The sequence below is a fragment of the Eurosta solidaginis genome, chromosome X, assembly GCF_040869045.1.
Source record: "Eurosta solidaginis isolate ZX-2024a chromosome X, ASM4086904v1, whole genome shotgun sequence".
Lineage (NCBI taxonomy): Eukaryota > Metazoa > Arthropoda > Insecta > Diptera > Tephritidae > Eurosta > Eurosta solidaginis.
Genome location: NC_090324.1, coordinates 187,746,869 through 187,765,554, shown reverse-complemented (window position 1 = coordinate 187,765,554; position 18,686 = coordinate 187,746,869). Strand labels below are relative to the sequence as shown.

The following is an 18,686-nucleotide window of genomic DNA, read 5'->3' as shown; positions in this document are numbered from 1 at the left end:
CCCTTTTAACACCCTCATTAATACCTTCAATGTAATACCCATATCGTACAAAAACATTATAGAGTCACCCCCGGTCCACCTTTATGGCAATATCTCGAAAAGGCGTCCACCTATAGAACTAGGGCCCACTCCCTTTTAAAATAATAATTAACACCTTTTATTTGATACCCATGTCATACAAACACATTCCAGGGTTACACTGTTCATTTTTCTACAAATTGATTTTCCCTTATTTTGTCTCCAAAGCTTTCAGCTGAGTATGTAATGTTCTTAAACCCGAACTTAGCCTTCCTTACTTGTTTTTTTTTTTTTTTTGTTAGATGGTTTAAACTATAAAAATGCATCAGAACCCCACGAAAATGCAATTCGAGGAAAACAAATTTCATTAGTGGGTCCAGGCACAACTTAAAAAACCTTCCGCACTTGGAAATTTTTCTTTCTATTTTTAAGGAAACTCTGAACGAAGTTTCAAACTCTATAAATTTTTATAATTAGGATAAAAAAATATCTGTATTTTACAGAGATATTTAGAAAGTCCATTTACAATATACGAAGTCTCGCCACCGCTTATTGAGTAACTTCCCTAAGAGCTAAGAACATACATCTGATACCAATGAAGAAAAGGAAAAAAATTTCGCTAGCCGTTCAGAGCTCGTGGAAATTAGAAAAAAATGGTCGGAAATTTTGTTTTAGTATTTTAAGGAGCTTTACAGAGACCTGAAACTTTTAAAAGAACTATGGGCCCTACTAGGTTATAAGAATTATAATAAAATAGTTTTCTATATTGGACAGGGACCGATATATTTAAAAATTCAATTAACAGTATGTGAAATATTGCCGCCGCTATTTGAATAACTTTCCGTAGAGCTATTTTTTCGAGACTAAGAACTTACTTCAAAAGCCCACGACAACGCCACGTAAAGGAAAAATATTTCGCTGTGGGTCCGGGGTTCGGGAAAATTCAAAAAACCGTTTGAACTTGGGAATTTTTCTATCGAGTTTTGAGGAACTTCCTCATAACCATGAGACGTGAAAATTTAAACAAAGCCTTAAGTTCTGATAGGTTATATGAATTCGAATCCTACTTTGGACGGGGATTGAGATGTTTAGAAAGTACATTTACAACATGTGTAGTCTTGCGGCCGCTATTTGAGTAACTTCCCGTAGAGCTAGATTTATTTATTCATCTTTTTGAAAAAATTTGACAATTAATCGCACTAAATATAATTACGGATTTATTGTACAGAAGCATACAAAGTTAAAAAAATGTATACTATAGAATATGTGTGTATATTATTAAATCAGTTGTCGGGATGGATTGTGATGCCGATCAATGCAAATTTATTATTAATAATTTATTTATAACCCATTAGCTACGGCTGCGTTGTCTGGAAGGTTGCAGAGAACGTGTTTACAAGCCACACACCAAAGAAAACGGGAATTGATTATTAGTACTATCGGAAGGGACGTGATTTCGAGCAGCTGATGTATATTTAACACACAGGGCTGCGATATGTGGGAGGTTGGAATGGACGGATTCCAAGCCACCTGCCCAAAATTATTGGAGCTGGCGATAAGCATGGTAGGTTGGAAGGACCTGATTACCACCCACCCACTCAAATATAATACGCACTGATTTGTAGTCAGTAGATATTTTTTTATTACGAAGAATGAGTCACACGTATTAATATTTTTGCAGTGCTTACTGAAATCAGTACAAAGACAACGAAGAGATCCGTGCATTTCAAAATTTGATACACATGTCTAAGGGAAAGGGAACATTAAATAAAATTTCACAAAACAGAAACGGGCTACTCATCATCCCTCTAATAAATTTTACTAAAGATAACGCAGGAAGTTGAATAAGTTTTAAACGGCAGGATTCGGGACGAAGAATCCTTGAGCGGTGCCACGGTAAGTCCCTTAGCGCAAAAAGCAAGAATTGCTTTTGAACCGATTCTAATTTTTCGCTATGGGGCAAAGCGTATTTCAGTATTGGCCTCATCATAGATATGAATAGAGTTTTAGACGTTTGACGAATGTCAAAGTTCCTTTGGCTCTGTTCACGCAACCTTCTATATACAAGTTAAAGTAAAGTTTAGGGTCCATCGTAACGCCAAGGTCTACGAAGCTAAGTTTAGGTACTGTTCTTTGAGTACAGGGTTCATCGGGCAATTCCTGGCATAAAGGTCCGGCGCCTGTTTGTGGAGTTCGCTGAGGACCTGTTTGTGTTTTTTGGCTTCATACGGCTGAATTTTCAGGTGCCGTATTTCCTCATAATGCTTACGGAGATGACTCCTTAAGCCCCTGGGCGGTGTTGGCTCATCAATCAGATGTCTGTTGGGATGCCCAGGTTTCTGGGTATTCAACAGGAACTGTTTGGTTAGCATCTCATTTCTCTCCCTGATGGGGAGTATTTTCGCCTCAATATGTAGATGGTGTTCTGGGGACATAAGAGGACAACCCGTGGCGGTTCTGAGGGCAGTATTTCGGCAGGCCTGTAGCTTCTTCCAGTGAGTGGTCCTTAGGCTTGGCGACCATATCGAGTACGCGTAGCATGCAATCGGATGGCGAATTGCTTTATAAGTGGTAACAAGCGTTTCTTTATCTTTTACACAAGAACTGCCAGCAAGAGATTTGCGGATTTTATTGCGGCTCCGGATTTTCGGTACAATTTCGGCTGCATGCTCACCAAAATGTAGATCCTGATCAAACGTCAGACCCAAGATTTTTGGGTGTAGGACAGTCGGTAGCGTAGCGCCATCGACGTGGATGTTCAAAATGGTTGACATTTGGGACGTCCATGTTGTAAATAAGGTCGCGGAAAATTTAGTCGGTGATAATTCCAGGTTTCGCCAGGCGAAACAACTGGAGAGATGAGGGAGGTAGTTGTTTATTCTGTTGCAAAGCTCATCGATCTGTGGGCCTGGGCCTGTGGCCATTATTGTGCAGTCATCGGCGTAGGAAACGATAGTAACTCCTTCTGGTGGCGAAGGTAGCTTTGATATGTAGAAGTTAAAAAAAGTGGGGATAGGACATCACCCTGTGGCACCCCTTGTTTAATAGCACCACCACCGCGCTAAATGCCATCAGCTCCCAGATAAATTGCGGTTTAAATCAAAACCCCCACCATAGAACAGTACTTGTAGCGCTAGAACTATCAACAGCTTTTGATACGGTCAACCATGGCACGTTACTGCAAGACCTGGAAGGGTCTACCCTTCTCCCATGTCTTAAAAGGTGGAACGCAAATTATCTGGGTGGTCCGCAGGCATCGGTGCATTTTAGAAACGAAACACCAAAACCAAGAAGAATTAAACAAGGGGTGCCACAGGGTGGTTTCCTATCTCCACTTTTGTTTAATTTCTACATATCTAAGCTATCTTCACCACCAGAAGAAGTCACTATGGTTTCATACGCCGATGACTGCACAATAATGGCCACAGGCCCAGGCCCACAGATCCATGAGCTCTGCAACAGAATAAACGGCTACCTCCCTGATCTCTCCAGTTTTTTCGCCTCGCGAAACGTGGTATTAGCACCGACTAAATCTTCCGCGACCTTATTTACAACATGGACGTCCCAAATGTCGACCATTTGAACATCCACGTCGATAGCACTACGCTACCGACTGTCCTACACCCCAAAATCTTGGGTGTGACCTTTGATCAGGATCTACATTTTGGCGAGCACGTAGCCGCAGTTGTTCCGAAAATCCCGAGTCGTTATTAAATCCTCAAATCCCTGCTGGCAGTACCTGGGGAAAAGATAAAGAAACGCTCATTACTACATACAAAACAATTGGCCAGCCGTTTACGTGCTACGCGTCACCCATATGGTCGACAAGCCTAAAAATTACCCACTGGAAGAAGCTACAGGCTTGCCAAAATACTGCTCTCAGAATCGGCACGGGATATCTTCTTATGTGCCCAGAACACGATCTACATAATGAGGCGAGAATACTCCCTATCAGGGAGAGAAATGAGATGCTAACCAAACAGTTCCTGTTGAATACGCAGAAACCTGGGCATCCAAACAGACATCTGATTGATGAGCCAACACCGCCTAGGGGCTTAAGGAGTCATCTCCGTAAGCATTTTGACGAAATACGGCACCTGAGAACCCAGCCGTATGAAGCAAAAAAACACAAGCAAGTCTTTGGTGAACTCCACAAACAGGCGTCGGACCTTTATGTCAGGAATTGCCCGGTGAATCCAGTATTCAAAGAAAAGTACCCAAAACTTGTGGAAGAGGAACGCATACTCCCCAGGGAAACGCGTGTCACTCTTGCTCAATTTCGTTCTGGATACTGTAACAGGTTAAACTCTTACCTATCCAAAACCAACCCCGACATACAAAATATATGCCCCGCTTGCAATGTGTCCCCACATGACACCAACCATCCCTTTAATTGTAATGTGGAACCAACGGCTCTAACACTCCTTTCATTATGGTCCACCCCTGTTGAAACAGCAAGTTCCCTTGGACTCCCGTTAGAGGATATTGATGACAATTTGTGATCGGTCGCGGCTGTTAGGTGGGGCGAAGCACTGCTACAACAACAACAACAACCCCTTGTTTAATTCTTCTTGGTTTTGATGATTTGTTTCTAAATTGCGCCGATGCCTGCCGACCACCCAGATAATTTGCGGTTCACCTTTTAAGACATGGGGGAAGGGTAGACCCTTCCAGGTCTTGCAGTAACGTGCCATGGTTGGCCGTATCAAAAGCTTTTGATAGGTCTATCGCAACGAGTACTGTTCTTTGGTGGGGTTTTGATTTAAACCGCAATTTATCTGGGTGCTAATTGCATTCAGCGCGGTGGTGGTGCTATGGAGTTTTCTAAAGCCATGCTGATGACAGGGTAGCTGCAAATTTGCTTTAAAGTAGAGGAGCAAAATGGCTTCAAGCGTCTTGGCTACTGGCGATAGGAGAGATATCGGGCGATATGACTCTCATATGTTAGCTGGTTTCCCAGGCTTTAGTAGCGGGACCACCTTGGCCATTTTCCAATTTTCGCGAATGACAAAGGTGGAAAGAGACAGGTTGAAAACATGTGCTAAATATTTTAAACCCTCTTTCCCAAGGCTTTTAAGGATCGGCATGGCTATGCCGTCTGGGCCCACTGCTTTGGATGGTTTAGCATGACAGATGGCGCCCTCAACCTCTTTGGCGGTGATGGTAATTGGATACGCGCTGAACTTATGTTTATGTGCGCGTCTGTTGGCCCTCTGTCTATCTTTGTCGACCTTAGAATGCATTATATATTGTCGGCAGAAAGCGCTCGCACATTTTTTTGCATCCGACAGCACTTTATCGCCAAAGGCGATGGAAATTTTGTCATTGTGCTTAGACGGATTAGATAGAGACTTTACGGTGGACCAAAGTCTACCTACACCGCTTAGGTGCTCCTTCCATTTCGCCCGCTTGTGTTCCTCCACAAGCAATCTGATGCGTTGGTTTATATCCCTTCTCTCGCTAAATTTGCGGCCTCCGCCGGGAAGTGAGGCCGAATTTCGGGATTCTACCGGCGGGAATGAAGCGAGCAGAGGCGGATTGAATGACCTTGCGGAAAGCACGCTCCCCTTGGCGAGCATTAGTCGGGATAGGGAGGGTAGCAAAGCGGTTGTCTGTAAAGGATTTGTATTCGTCCCACTTTCCTTTTTTGAAGTTTATGAAACCGCGTTTTTCTGTGACGATGAAGTCGGTGGTACGCTCGATCGAAATAAGTATAGGCAGGTGGTCAGTTGCCAATGTTACCATCGGCTGCCAGTTGACGTAGTTTACGAGTCCTGCGCTCACGACTGATATATCCGGCAAACTGTGACAGCTTCCTACCATATTGTGGGGGCGTCTCCGTTTATTGTGCAGAACGTCATTTCTTCTATTTGATCCGCCAAAATCTCACCCCTACTGTCTGCCTGCTAGTTTGAATGCCATAGATCGTGATGGGCATTGAAATCGCCTAAGATAATGCGATTATTGCCAGTGAGTAAGGCGATGATATTAGGGCGGTATCTACTGGGGCAACAGGTGGCAGGAGGGATGTAGATATTGATGATTTCTAGGTTTGCATCGCCTGACCGGACAGATAAGCCTTGACGTTCTAAGACACTGTCCCTGCGGCCGATGTCGGGAAGAAATATATGTTATTGCACAGAGTGGTGTATGATAAACGCGAGGCCGCCTACATCTCCGCTCTCGCGATCTTTCCTGTGGACATTATACCCAGAATAGGTCTGCAGAGCAGATCTTGCTGTAAGTTTAGAGTCTTGAATCGCAGCAATGCGGATGTTGTGCCGCTTCATGAAATCGACTATATCCGTGATCTTCTCAGTTAATCCATTACAGTTTAACTGCAGAATTCTGAGGTGCAACGGGGGAGATGGCGTCACTCTGCGGGTAAAAGACGGGTGACTACGCCTGGGCTGTGAAAGGCTAGGACGCAACTGCTGTTGTGGCCCTGGGACTGGACGTCCTTGGGTAAGCATTGGGGTACCCGGTGTATTTGGGTATGCGGGGACGCAACAAATTAAATGGGGTTACACTGAAATGACAGTCCTTGGACGGGAAAAATCCTAATTCGCTCCGGTACATAGAACCGACTGCCTTAGGAAGCGCTTATTATATAATCATCAATCATATACTCGTGGGACTGGTTGAAAGTTGTAAAGCATATGATCCTGCACTTCGGCAGATTAAGTGACATTACATTTACGCTACATCATTCAATTAGACTATTCAGATCCAATTGTAGATTTGATCTATCCACTTCTGCGCATAACAAGTTGACATCATCAACATATATTAGGGGACTTGCAGTACTTCAAAACATTTCGAATGTCGTGATTGAACAGCAGAAACAACACTTTAGCAAGGTGGCTGCCCTGTGGAAAACCAGACGTAACATCGACAGATTCTGACCTACAGTTATTAAATATAGCTGAATGTTTTCTTTGCATCAAGTATGAAGATACCCAGGATAGAAACAAAGGCGGGAAGCCAAATCGATCGAGTTTGAACAAAAGAAGTGAGTGGGAAACTTTTTCGAAAGCTTTACTGAAATCAGCATAAATGATTTTTATTTTTATTCACAGGAAAAACAACGAAATAGTGCTGGACTGGTATTCTAAATCCATATCCTCCGGCAGAATAATAAACTTTCTATCCTCGCATCCCACAAAATACAAAGTAAATACAACAAAAAGCCTCATGCACAAACTATTTACGTTTACGCCACAAACAGTTCTGGGGAAAAAATAAAACAAAAATATACAGCATACTAATAAACAATAATTAACCGAGCCACTTAATTACATCCCTAATACAACACAAATTATTAGAAGTAAACAGAGCGCAATAAATAACATCAACTAACAACACAAGGGAGACAAAGCAATACCACAGTGTCACATACATTCCGAAGCTTACGGAAAACTTCAATCAAGACATGAAAAAACAAACAACCGAACATATCTCTCGCATACAATTCGAACTGCACACTCTCTACCATTTTTACACGTACAAAAAGCCGTATAGAACCACACCAACAAAACAACGTGGTTTACCAAATTCCATGCAAAGGTGGAGACAACGAGAACTGCAACAAAATCTACGTTGGAACAACGAAACGGGCACTAGGAACCCGACTGGCAGAGCATGACGCCGATATAAGAAAGAAGAAAAACATCACTGCACTTGCTCAACACGCACTAACACACGGACATACACCTGATCTAAAAAATGCAACAATAATAGACGTGGAGAAGAGAGAAAAGACGAGATACACTTTGGAAAGCTTACACATATTACAAAGAAGGGAGAGAACGATGAACAGAAAAGAAGACACCAAGTTTATTGCTGCTAGCTATTTGGCTTGTTTATGACATTTTAATATGACAAAAGTACCCAATGACCATCGTACTGATGGATGTTTTTAGTTTTAAGTGTTTGTTGTTTTATGTTGTGTGATGTTTACACGTTAATTTAATACTTTTTATGTAAGTTTGTCACCAATGTTTTTATAGTGATTTATGTGTTTTCAAAAATTGATTTTCTGTTTGTTTTTGATTGGTTTTTTGTTATTTTTTGTTTAAAATAAAGATTATACCCCTGAATATGCCAAGGAGCTTGGCGAAACGTAGGGTGATATTGGAAAAAGTACGAGTTTTTACTTGGACTAACTACACTAGACCAGCAAAGCCTAATAAAATGCTAATAAATAACAAACTGGTCAGCAAATTATTAATAAATTTGACATAAATTTCGCTGTTAACCTTAAAACACGTTCAGCCCATATGTTGTGAACTGCAACAAGTTAGTCACGGCAATCTAATGGTTGATGATACCCTATGAGCCAGTTGCTTTGCGTTTAAAACCAGAGCTGGATGGTATACATCTTAATAATTTTTTGTTTACATAGCTATAACTCATAAACGGATGGATGTATTAAAAAAATTCTACTTTGCAGTAAAACTTTGAAATATTTACCTTCGTTCTGCATCAAAAAATATGCTTGATTCCTTTCTTATATCAGCAAGATTGTTTAAACAAAAGGAACATTTTTACCAAAAAATGCAGTGTGTGTGGTTGTTCGGTGTCAAATGTGCGCGCAAATTGGTTTGAGTGAGACATGCGTTCTTTGACTTCGGGAGTACATTTATATGTATGGATGTATGTATGTACTTTCACATCATATCAGCTTGACATATGTATGTACATGATATCGAAAAATCGTTGGCGCGATATCGGTTAATAAATCGACCCAGTCTAATGGTCTAATGTACATACATATTTATGCCTGTTGCCAAGTTAATGCAACATAAATGGTTAACAAGGCATACATCTCTTGAAAAATACTCTTTCGTTAAAAATATTGAACATTTCCTTAAAATTCTTAAACAAAAGTTTTATTTTTGCTTGCAAATATATGCTAATATTTGTGTACTAAGGAGATTTAATTCTTCAATATATTTTTTATGCTAATTTGTATGCTGATCGTAAAGACAAATTAAATGAGTATCCATTTTTAATGTTTTTTTGTGGCAGCCCGAAAGGAGTTATTTTAGAAAGAACAGTTGGTTTTCACGAATTTTCCTGCTAAAATTTGTACGTAAGTTGTTTAAGCTGTGCTAATAATTAACTTTATTTAATTTAAAATCGAAACAAAAGTGAGCTTTTTTTATCAATATTATTGCAAAGGTAAGTACCATACAGTACCATACAGTGGGATTTTCTCTATTATTTGGTATAATTTTTCAGTGAACTTTTTTGAAAGGACAAATAATAGAAAAAAAAGGGAAGTAAAGGAACGGAAGGGAAACGAAAGAAGAGGAAAGGAAAGACAGGAAAGGAAAGCAGAGGATAGGAGAAAAGAGGATAAGAAAGGAGTATAAAGGAAAGGATAGGAAAGGAAAGGATAGGAGAGGAAATGAAAACAATTAATTAAACAATAATTTTTCATAATAATATTTGATTTTGTGTTCAATTTTCACTGGTTCTGGTGCTGGAGAAAATTTCTTGATTCCAAGAATCCCGACAGTACCAACAGATCTCCCATTTCAATTTAAACAGCTACAGTTTCCAGTCAAATTATGTTTTGCAGTAACAATAAATAAGGCTCAAGGACAAACACTTAAGTAGCCGGTTTGGACCTAAAAGCTCAATGTTTCACACATGGGCAATAATTATATGTAGCTCTATCCCGTGTAACAAACAAAGATAATTCATATGTTTTGGCTCCGGATGGGAAAGCTGCAAACATTGTATACAATGAAATTTTATAAGCAAGAAAATAAAAACTAACTGAATATGAACAGTTAATATATATGGATATATATTTAACTTCGCTTTAGACTTAATTTTTTTATGAATTATCTCTATTTTTTAATAGAACTATTAATTAAAAATGCAACAACAAATTACTATTTTTAAACATTGCAACCGGTGTGAGAAAAGGTGCGGGCTGCTAGTATATGTATATAGCTGGTAACTAACCAAGCATGAGGTACAACCGTTCGCGAAATTACTAGACCTTAGGAGAAATGGGTGAACAAGGAAACCGAGAGTGCAAAAGCAGCGCAAGCTGAGTAATAACTAACCAGTTTTCATTTAAGCACGCTATTGGCTGTGAAGTATAATTGTGACGTACTACACCCAAAGTAATCTAAATAAAGACCAGTTGGCAATACTGAATATTGGAGTGATTTATTCAACAGTTTAGCGATTCGACCGACAAATTTAGAGGAAATCGCTCGTTAAGACCATTTTTAAGGAATCAGTTAAATCTACGATAGATAGTGTTTCTCCGCGCTTCGGAAGAAAGGGAAGGGTTTAATAATTACGTTGGTAGGCCACAGCGAAACGTTAAAAAGTTTGCTATAGTCAGATGCAAACACACCAATTTTAAATTAAATTCTCATCAGAAAGTTTACATTGACAACTCTGTTAGTCAATTTGAGGCAAGCTAGTTTGGAAGAAGAAATGCCAAAGTGAACAGAAATGTATTTAACAATACTCTCTTGAAAAACTAAAGGCCTAAAATATGAGACATGGATCCACTTATACTACACAAACACATCCAAATCAGCATTGCCATTATTGCCACTAACGCAAGGTGCACACGCGCTACGCGTCATAGACGCGTATAAGATATTTCATGTAGGTTAAATTCCTCCACGCTTCAAGGTCTGCATACGTAGCTACTTCCAAGCGTCACTACAAAACGAAAAATATTTCAAAAAAAAGTACACAAATTAATTTATACTGTATAATTTCCATTATACAAAAGCGATTGTGTATAAAATTAAAAATGAAAGTTTTCACCACCGCGCATAAGTGAAAAAAAGAAATTTCAATTCAAAACGGTTTCAACAACAATTTCTGATTGTATCGATCAACATAAACATCTCCAGCGATGACCGATCTGTTTTTTTTTTTTGAGTCACCAATATGTGCTTCCGATCTTCATAACCTCCACTGGATAAAGTTGCAGGCCTACCATAATTGTACACTCATAACTGCCATGGAATGTCTGGTTATGACATCTAAATAACACGAACTCCTCCTTGTTGAAGATCGCAATTGTGTGCTAAACAAGCTGCTGCTGAAATTTTCTAAACCGGGATTTCCCGACCGAAAACCATGTTATTCAGATAAATACGTGCTGGCCCGCAAAGGTTTCCAAACACAGTTGGCTTAAACCGCATTTCCATACATTGCAGAAAAGTACGCACACTTTCAGGGCCCGAGACCACCTCGCCTTTCATAATCTGGTTAAACCTTCCGTCACCTGGGGTAATTAAACACTTCCCAGTGAGTTTCTTGTCACCTTGTCTCTTGCTCGAATTCGATCTGGATACTGTTCCAGGGTAAATTTTCACTTATCCATAATCACACCGGCATGCGTCATGAATATCTGGCATGGGGTATGTCTCCGCATGGCATACACCACCGATTCAACTGTAATGTGGAACCAACAACTCTAACAGCAATTTCTTTGTCGTCCAACTCTGTTAAAACTCCTAGGGTTAGGTGTTGCTGCAAAAAGAACAACCCTCTTCTGCTGACAAATTCGATTGGTTATAGGAATACTTTCTGAGTCGGAGCTTTACATTAGAACTGATTATCTTTGAATTGAGTTGGTGGCGAACCTGTTTTAAGTGAGTGGTCTAAATTCTTTATAACTTTTTGCTTAGGTATCTGGCTACAGGATGCACGTTCAATGCGCTCGCTTTATATTTTCAAAGAGGAGAACGTACAATCGGAGTAATTGTTGAAGAAACAACAAACGCTATATGGAATTCACTTAAAGATTCTTATATGACGTTGCCAAATAGGAAGGTTGGAGAGAATTGCGAGACGATTCTCTGATTTATGGCAGCTGTCAAATTGTTTAGGAGCTATCAACGGAAAGCATGCGGTAATTCAAAAATATCCAAATTCGGGTTCAGCTAATTTCAATTACAACAAGTAAGGAAGGCTAAGTTCGGGTGTAACCGAACATTACAAACTCAGTTGAGAGCTATGGAGACAAAATAAGGAAAATCACCATGTAGGAAAACGAACCTAGGGTAACCCTGGAATGTGGTTGTATGATATGTGTATCAAATGGAAGGTATTAAAGAGTATTTTAAGAGAGAGTAGGCCATAGTTCTATGGATGGACGCCATTTAGGGATATCGCCATAAAGGTGGACCAGGGCTGACTCTAGAATTTGTTTGTACGATATGGGTATCAAATGAAAGGTGTTACTGAGCATTTTAAGAGGGAGTGGGTCTTGGGTCTATCGGTGGACGCCTTTTCGAGATATCGCCATTAAGGTGGACCAGGGGTGACTCTAGAATGTGTTTGTACGATATGGGTATCAAATGAAAGCTGTTAATGAGTATTTTGAAAAGGAGTGATCCTTAGTTCCATAGGTGGATGCCGTTTCGAGATATCGCCATAAAGGTGAACCAGGGGTGTCTCTAGAATGTGTTTGTACGATATGGGAATCAAAGGAAAGGTGTTACTGAGCATTTTAAGAGGGAGTGGGCATTAGGTCTATAGGTGGACGCCTTTTCGAGATATCGCCATTAGGGTGGGCCAGGGGTGACTCTAGAATGTTTGTACGATATGGGTATCAAACGAAAAGTGTTACTGAGCATTTTAAGAGGGAGTGGGCATTAGGTCTATAGGTGGACGCCTTTTCGAAATGTCGCCATTAGGGTGGGCCAGGGGTGACTCTAGAATGTGTTTGTATGATATGGGTATCAAATGAAAGATTGTAATGAGCATTTTAAAAGGGAATAATCCTTAGTTCTATAGGTGGACGCCTTTTCGAGATATCGCCATAAAGGTGGACCAAGGGTGACTCTAGAATGTTTGTACGATATGGGTATCAAACGAAAGGTGTTACTGAGCATTTTAAGAGGGAGTGGGCATGAGGTCTATAGGTGGACGCCTTTTCGAGATATCGTCATTAGGGTGGGGCAGGGGTGACTCTGGAATGTGTTTGTACGATATGGGTATCAAACGAAAGGTGTTACTGAGCATTTTAAGAGGGAGTGGGCATTAGGTCTATAGGTGGACGCCTTTTCGAGATATCGCCATTAGGGTGGGCCAGGGGTGACTCTAGAATGTTTGTACGATATGGGTATCAAACAAAAGGTGTTACTGAGCATTTTAAGAGGGAGTGGGCATTAGGTCTTTAGGTGGACGCCTTTTCGAGATATCGCCATTAGGGTGGGTCAGGGGTGACTCTAGAATGTGTTTGTACGATATGGGTATCAAATGAAAGGTGGTAACGAGTATTTTAAAAGGGAGTAATCCTTAGTTCTATAGGTGGACGCCTTTTCGAGATATCGCCATAAAGGTGGACCAAGGGTGACTCTAGAATGTTTGTACGATATGGGTATCAAACGAAAGGTGTTACTGAGCATTTTAAGAGGGAGTGGGCATTAGGTCTATAGGTGGACGCCTTTTCGAGATATCGCCATTAGGGTGGGCCAGGGTGACTCTAGAATGTGTTTGTACGATATGGGTATCAAATGAAAGGTGGTAATGAGTATTTTAAAAGGGAGTAATCCTTAGTTCTATAGGTGGACGCCTTTTCGAGATATCGCCATAAAGGTGGACCAAGGGTGACTCTAGAATGTTTGTACGATATGGGTATCAAACGAAAGGTGTTACTTAGCATTTTAAGAGCGAGTGGGCATTAGGTCTATAGGTGGACGCCTTTTCGAGATATCGCCATTAGGGTGGACCAGGGGTGACTCTAGAATGTTTGTACGATATGGATATCAAACGAAAGGTGTTACTGAGCATTTTAAGCGGGAGTGGGCATTAAGTCTATAGGTGGACGCCTTTTCGAGATATCGCCATTAGGGTGGGCCAGGGGTGACTCTAGAATGTTTGTACGATATGGGTATCAAACGAAAGGTGTTACTGAGCATTTTAAGAGGGAGTGGACATTAGGACTATAGGTGGACGCCTTTTCGAGATATCGCCATTAGGGTGGGCCAGGGGTAACTCTAGAATGTTTGTACGATATGGGTATCAAACGAAAGGTGTTACTGAACATTTTAAGAGGGAGTGGGCATTAGGTCTATAGGTGGACGCCTTTTCGAGATATCGCCATTAGGGCGGGCCAGGGGTGACTCTAGAATGTGTTTGTACGATACGGATATCAAATTAAAGGTATTAATGAGGGTTTTAAAAGCGAGTAGCCCTCAGATGTATATGTGAAGGCGTTCTCGCGATATCGACCAAAATGTGGACCAGGGTGACCCAGAAAATCATCTGTCGGGTACTGCTAATTTATTTATATATGCAATACCACTAACAGTATTCCTGCCAAGATTCCAAGGGCTGTTGATTTCGCCTTGTAGAACTTTTTCATTTTCTTCTACTTAATATGGTAGGTGTCACACCCATTTTACAAAGTTTTTTCCAAAGTTATATTTTGCGTCAATAAACCAATCCAGTTACCATGTTTCATCCCTTTTTTCGTATTTGGTATAGAATTATGGCATTTTTTTCATTTTTCGTAATTTTCGATATCGATAAAGTGGGCGTGGTTATGGTCGGATTTCGGCCATTTTTTATACCAAGATAAAGTGAGTTCAGATAAGTACGTGGGCTAAGCTTAGTAAAGATATATCGGTTTTTGCTCAAGTTATTGTGTTAACGGCCGAGCGGAAGGACACACGGTGGACTGTGTATAAAAACTGGGCATGGCTTCCACCGATTTCGCCCATTTTCATAGAGAACAGTTACCGTCATAGAATCTATGCCCGTACCAAATTTGAGAAGGATTGGTAAATTTTTGTTCGACTTATGGCATTAAAAGTATTCTAGACAAACTAAATGAAAATGGGCGGAGCCACGCCCATTTTGAAATTTTCTTTTATTTTTGTATTTTGTTGCATCATATCATTACTGGAGTTAAATTTTGACTTAATTTACTTATATACAGTAAAGATATTAAATTTTTTGTTAAAATTTGAATTAAAAAAAATTTTTTTTTAAAAGTGGGCGTGTTCTTCATCGATTTTTGTTAATATTTATTTAGCACATATATAGTAATAGTAGTAACGTCCCTGCCAAATTGCATCATGATATCTTCAACGACTGCCAAATTACAGTTTGCAAAACTTTTAAATTACCTTCTTGTAAAAGTGGGCGGTGCCACGCCCATTGTCCAAAATCTTACTAATTTTCTATTCTGCGTCATAACGTCAACCCATCTACCAAGTTTCATCGCTTTAGCCGCCTTTGGCAATGAATTATCGCATTTTTTCGGTTTTTCGAAATTTTCGATATCGAAAAAGTGGGCGTGGTTATAGTGCGATATCGTTCATTTTAAATAGCGATCTGAGATGAGCGCCCAGGAATCTACGTACCAAATTTCATCAAGATACCTCAAAATTTACTCAAGTTATCGTGTTAACGGACAGGCGGACGGACGGACGGACGGACGGACATGGCTCAATCACATTTTTTTTCGATACTGATGATTTTGATATATGGAAGTCTATATCTATCTCGATTCCTTTATACCTGTACAACCAACCGTTATCCAATCAAAGTTAATATACTCTGTGAGCTCTGCTCAACTGAGTATAAAAATACCATTCAGTAATGGGTCGAAATTTCTCAAGTGAGCCACTTAAAATCGATAGTTTCAGTTTACATTGATTAATGCGGTTTTTAATCGGTTTGGAGGTAAAAACGATCTCCCCCAAAATATTTTTGGAAAACATTTTTTTTCATTAGTTATTAACAGTTAGAGTTTTTGATCATGTTATTTTAATTGAACGGTTTATCCAAACTCAACGTTTTCTACATCAAAATTTTCGTCAATTAATATACTTTGCCATAAAAAAGTCGTTTTTAATAACAAATTATTATTTTCCTTGTTGCAGACATGCATGAAAACCTCATCCAATTCGAGGACTAAAATTAATAAATACAGAAATGAAATTGAAATATTGAAATAATATGTATATATATATATATATATATATATATAAATTACTTACCTTATACTAATATACCTATGTATACTTACACCTTTATGAAATCCTTAGCTTTATACTTACCAAAATACATATCTGAAGTATCTTTATATTTACCTTTAAAATAATAAGTATCCTCACCCTGTAAGGAATTGTATATACTCACCTTTATCTGGTTGAACATTTACCATTTATGTATAACCAAAACACCGCTAAATATTGGAATGCAAAACACTTACCTATGTACATACATATTAATGCTAATATTGAAATGAATTATATGCAAAGAAGTTAGTTAAGCATAGACGATTAACGAGAGAAGTAAAAAACGCCGCCGCGTCCGCATCGCATGTTCAGTTCTGAAAAGTGTCAAATAGCAAAGTTGCTCAATTAGGAAAATCTCTCATAACAATTTAATTGCTGTGTTCGAAGCGTTTGAAAACGTGCAGCATATAATCTTATTGCAAACGCTATCTTCAACTTGTTGAAAATTGTAGCTAATACAAATCTATTGTAATATTAACAAATTAATTTCCGATTTTTATTGAATTAAATAATATCTAAACGTTTATATTTTGCGAATGAGTGTGCGACTACAAAGTACAAGAAAAAAACGTGAATGATTCGTGGTCGTCACGACAAAGTGTTTATAAATTCTTTACAATAAAGCACGAAGAAATTATTAAGTGTTGTGATTTATTTGGAGATAGGATTCGCTGGTGCATCGGCACTCTATTGCTCAGGTCCCTACTTTGTGCGTCTGCACATTGAGTCCCAGATCCCCATATTTTGGAATCAAACATGATCCTTCGCGGCTAAAGAAGAACCGCCGGCTAAAATAAAAATAGTATATATACATACATACATACACAGGCACTGGGTGCAGTGCGAAATAATTTAATATAAAAACTGATTTAATACAACATAATTCGTGAAACGACGCGGCCGGTAAATTAATTCAAATATAAAACAAAACTAAGTGCTTAAAACAAAAACAATTGTAAAATACGCCACATTAGGGTGGCCGAAAAAGTGTACAAAAGTTGAAACAGAGAAAAAAAGGAAATTTGGAAAACAAAGGCGAGGTTGTGTATGTTGGTGGAAACATAAATCTGAAAAAAGAAAAGAAAGTGGTTAAAAAATAAAATCACTTACCTAAGGAAAATTCTCTGAGAAAGGAAAAATAAATATACGTGTAAATAAAGGTTTGAAAAAAAAACTAAAGCTAAATACTTACCTTACAAAAAATTAGATATATTTAAGTGAAGAAAAATACTCACACTTCCTGGGAAAAACAAACAAAAAAATACGTGACTTAAATGAGTATCCGAAAAAATTCAAATAGTGAACTTTTACCACTTTCGAAAATATCCTCACAATCACTTAAATACTAGCCTATGTAAAGGCATTTAAAAATATACATAACTCTAATAACTACTGGTACATATACGACCGAAGAACTACTAATTTAACAAAAAAAAAAACAACAAGGGGAAAGGCAATCAAGAGGTACAGTCTACAAAACTCACAAAATATTAGAGGGTAACAAGAAGCTCGGTAAGTCTCGAAATACACATATTACGTATGTAAATAAGTAGCGGTTTTATATACGGTATAATTAAGTTGTCGAACTTTAATTTCCCGTAACAATATTCTCTTGGAATGTTTTTTCAATGAAATCCTTTGGCGACCTTTTTCTGTTAACAAGGTATTTTTTTAACCGGCTTTAGGTCCAATTTTTAGTATTAAAACACCAAAAATTGTTTTTTCTTTAGTTTACCAATATATTTCTAGTGACTAGCTCCACGTTAAACAGCGAAGACGTGTAAAATAATTTCAAAGCCCTGAAGACGGTTACCGTGTGTAACCGAAATATATTGGTAAACTAAAGAAAAAACAATTTTTGGTGTTTTAATACTAAAAATTGGACCTAAAGCCGGAATGTTTTTCGCGATACATACCCCAAAAACATAATTACCGCAATATCCGACTCGAAAACACACTCCCACTCTCAAAAGTACTCTGAATAAACCGCTACAAAGATATATACGTAATATATCTCTAATACTCCAACTGCATTTCATCACGTTTATTTCATTTATTTAAATATACCCACGTCTCATCGCGAGTATATATCCCATGGTAGATCTCACATACCTATCGATTCATATACTTATAATTGAGATCTCAAATTCTTGGCCGTGCCAATAAATTTCTCTCGAAAAATATCTACCCTCTCAACAGGATCCCGTTAATTGCACTCAGCCACTCTAAAAATATATATATACATATAAGCATATATATACCAAATCAAGAAGAATAAAAAAAAAAATAAAAAAAACTGCAATATTTTAATACGTGGCTAATGTACATCTCCTGTCGCTATACATTAAAATTATGATAACAACTCCGCCGTCATATACCAAATATATAAACACTCACACATACAGGCAAATACATATTCTCAACTTTGATTGCATTTCCTTCACTCAAGTGTTATTTCTAGCGGCTCTGTCGCTAACAATAGGTGGGTCTGCAAGTTGCAGCTTATCAAATACAAACACGCAAAAAACCACCACCTTTTGCTCCCACACCAATCGGCTACAGTGGTGGTTCACTAAACAGGACCACCAAAATTTTTTATTTCAAACAAGCGAAACAAATAAAAACATACACTCCACTCCTGTT

The 18,686-nt window shown here is 38.8% G+C and overlaps 1 protein-coding gene across 1 annotated transcript in view; it reads left to right on the top strand.

The window, feature by feature from the left end:
* The first annotated feature begins 17,451 nt into the window (after positions 1-17,451).
* The window catches only part of Tdg (Thymine DNA glycosylase), a 300,877-nt gene continuing 299,642 nt past the window's right edge, over positions 17,452-18,686 (top strand). Inside the window, exon 1 of the mRNA XM_067758419.1 lies at positions 17,452-17,555. The gene's annotated coding sequence lies outside the window, so the exon portion shown is untranslated. The remainder of the gene's footprint in view (positions 17,556-18,686) is intronic.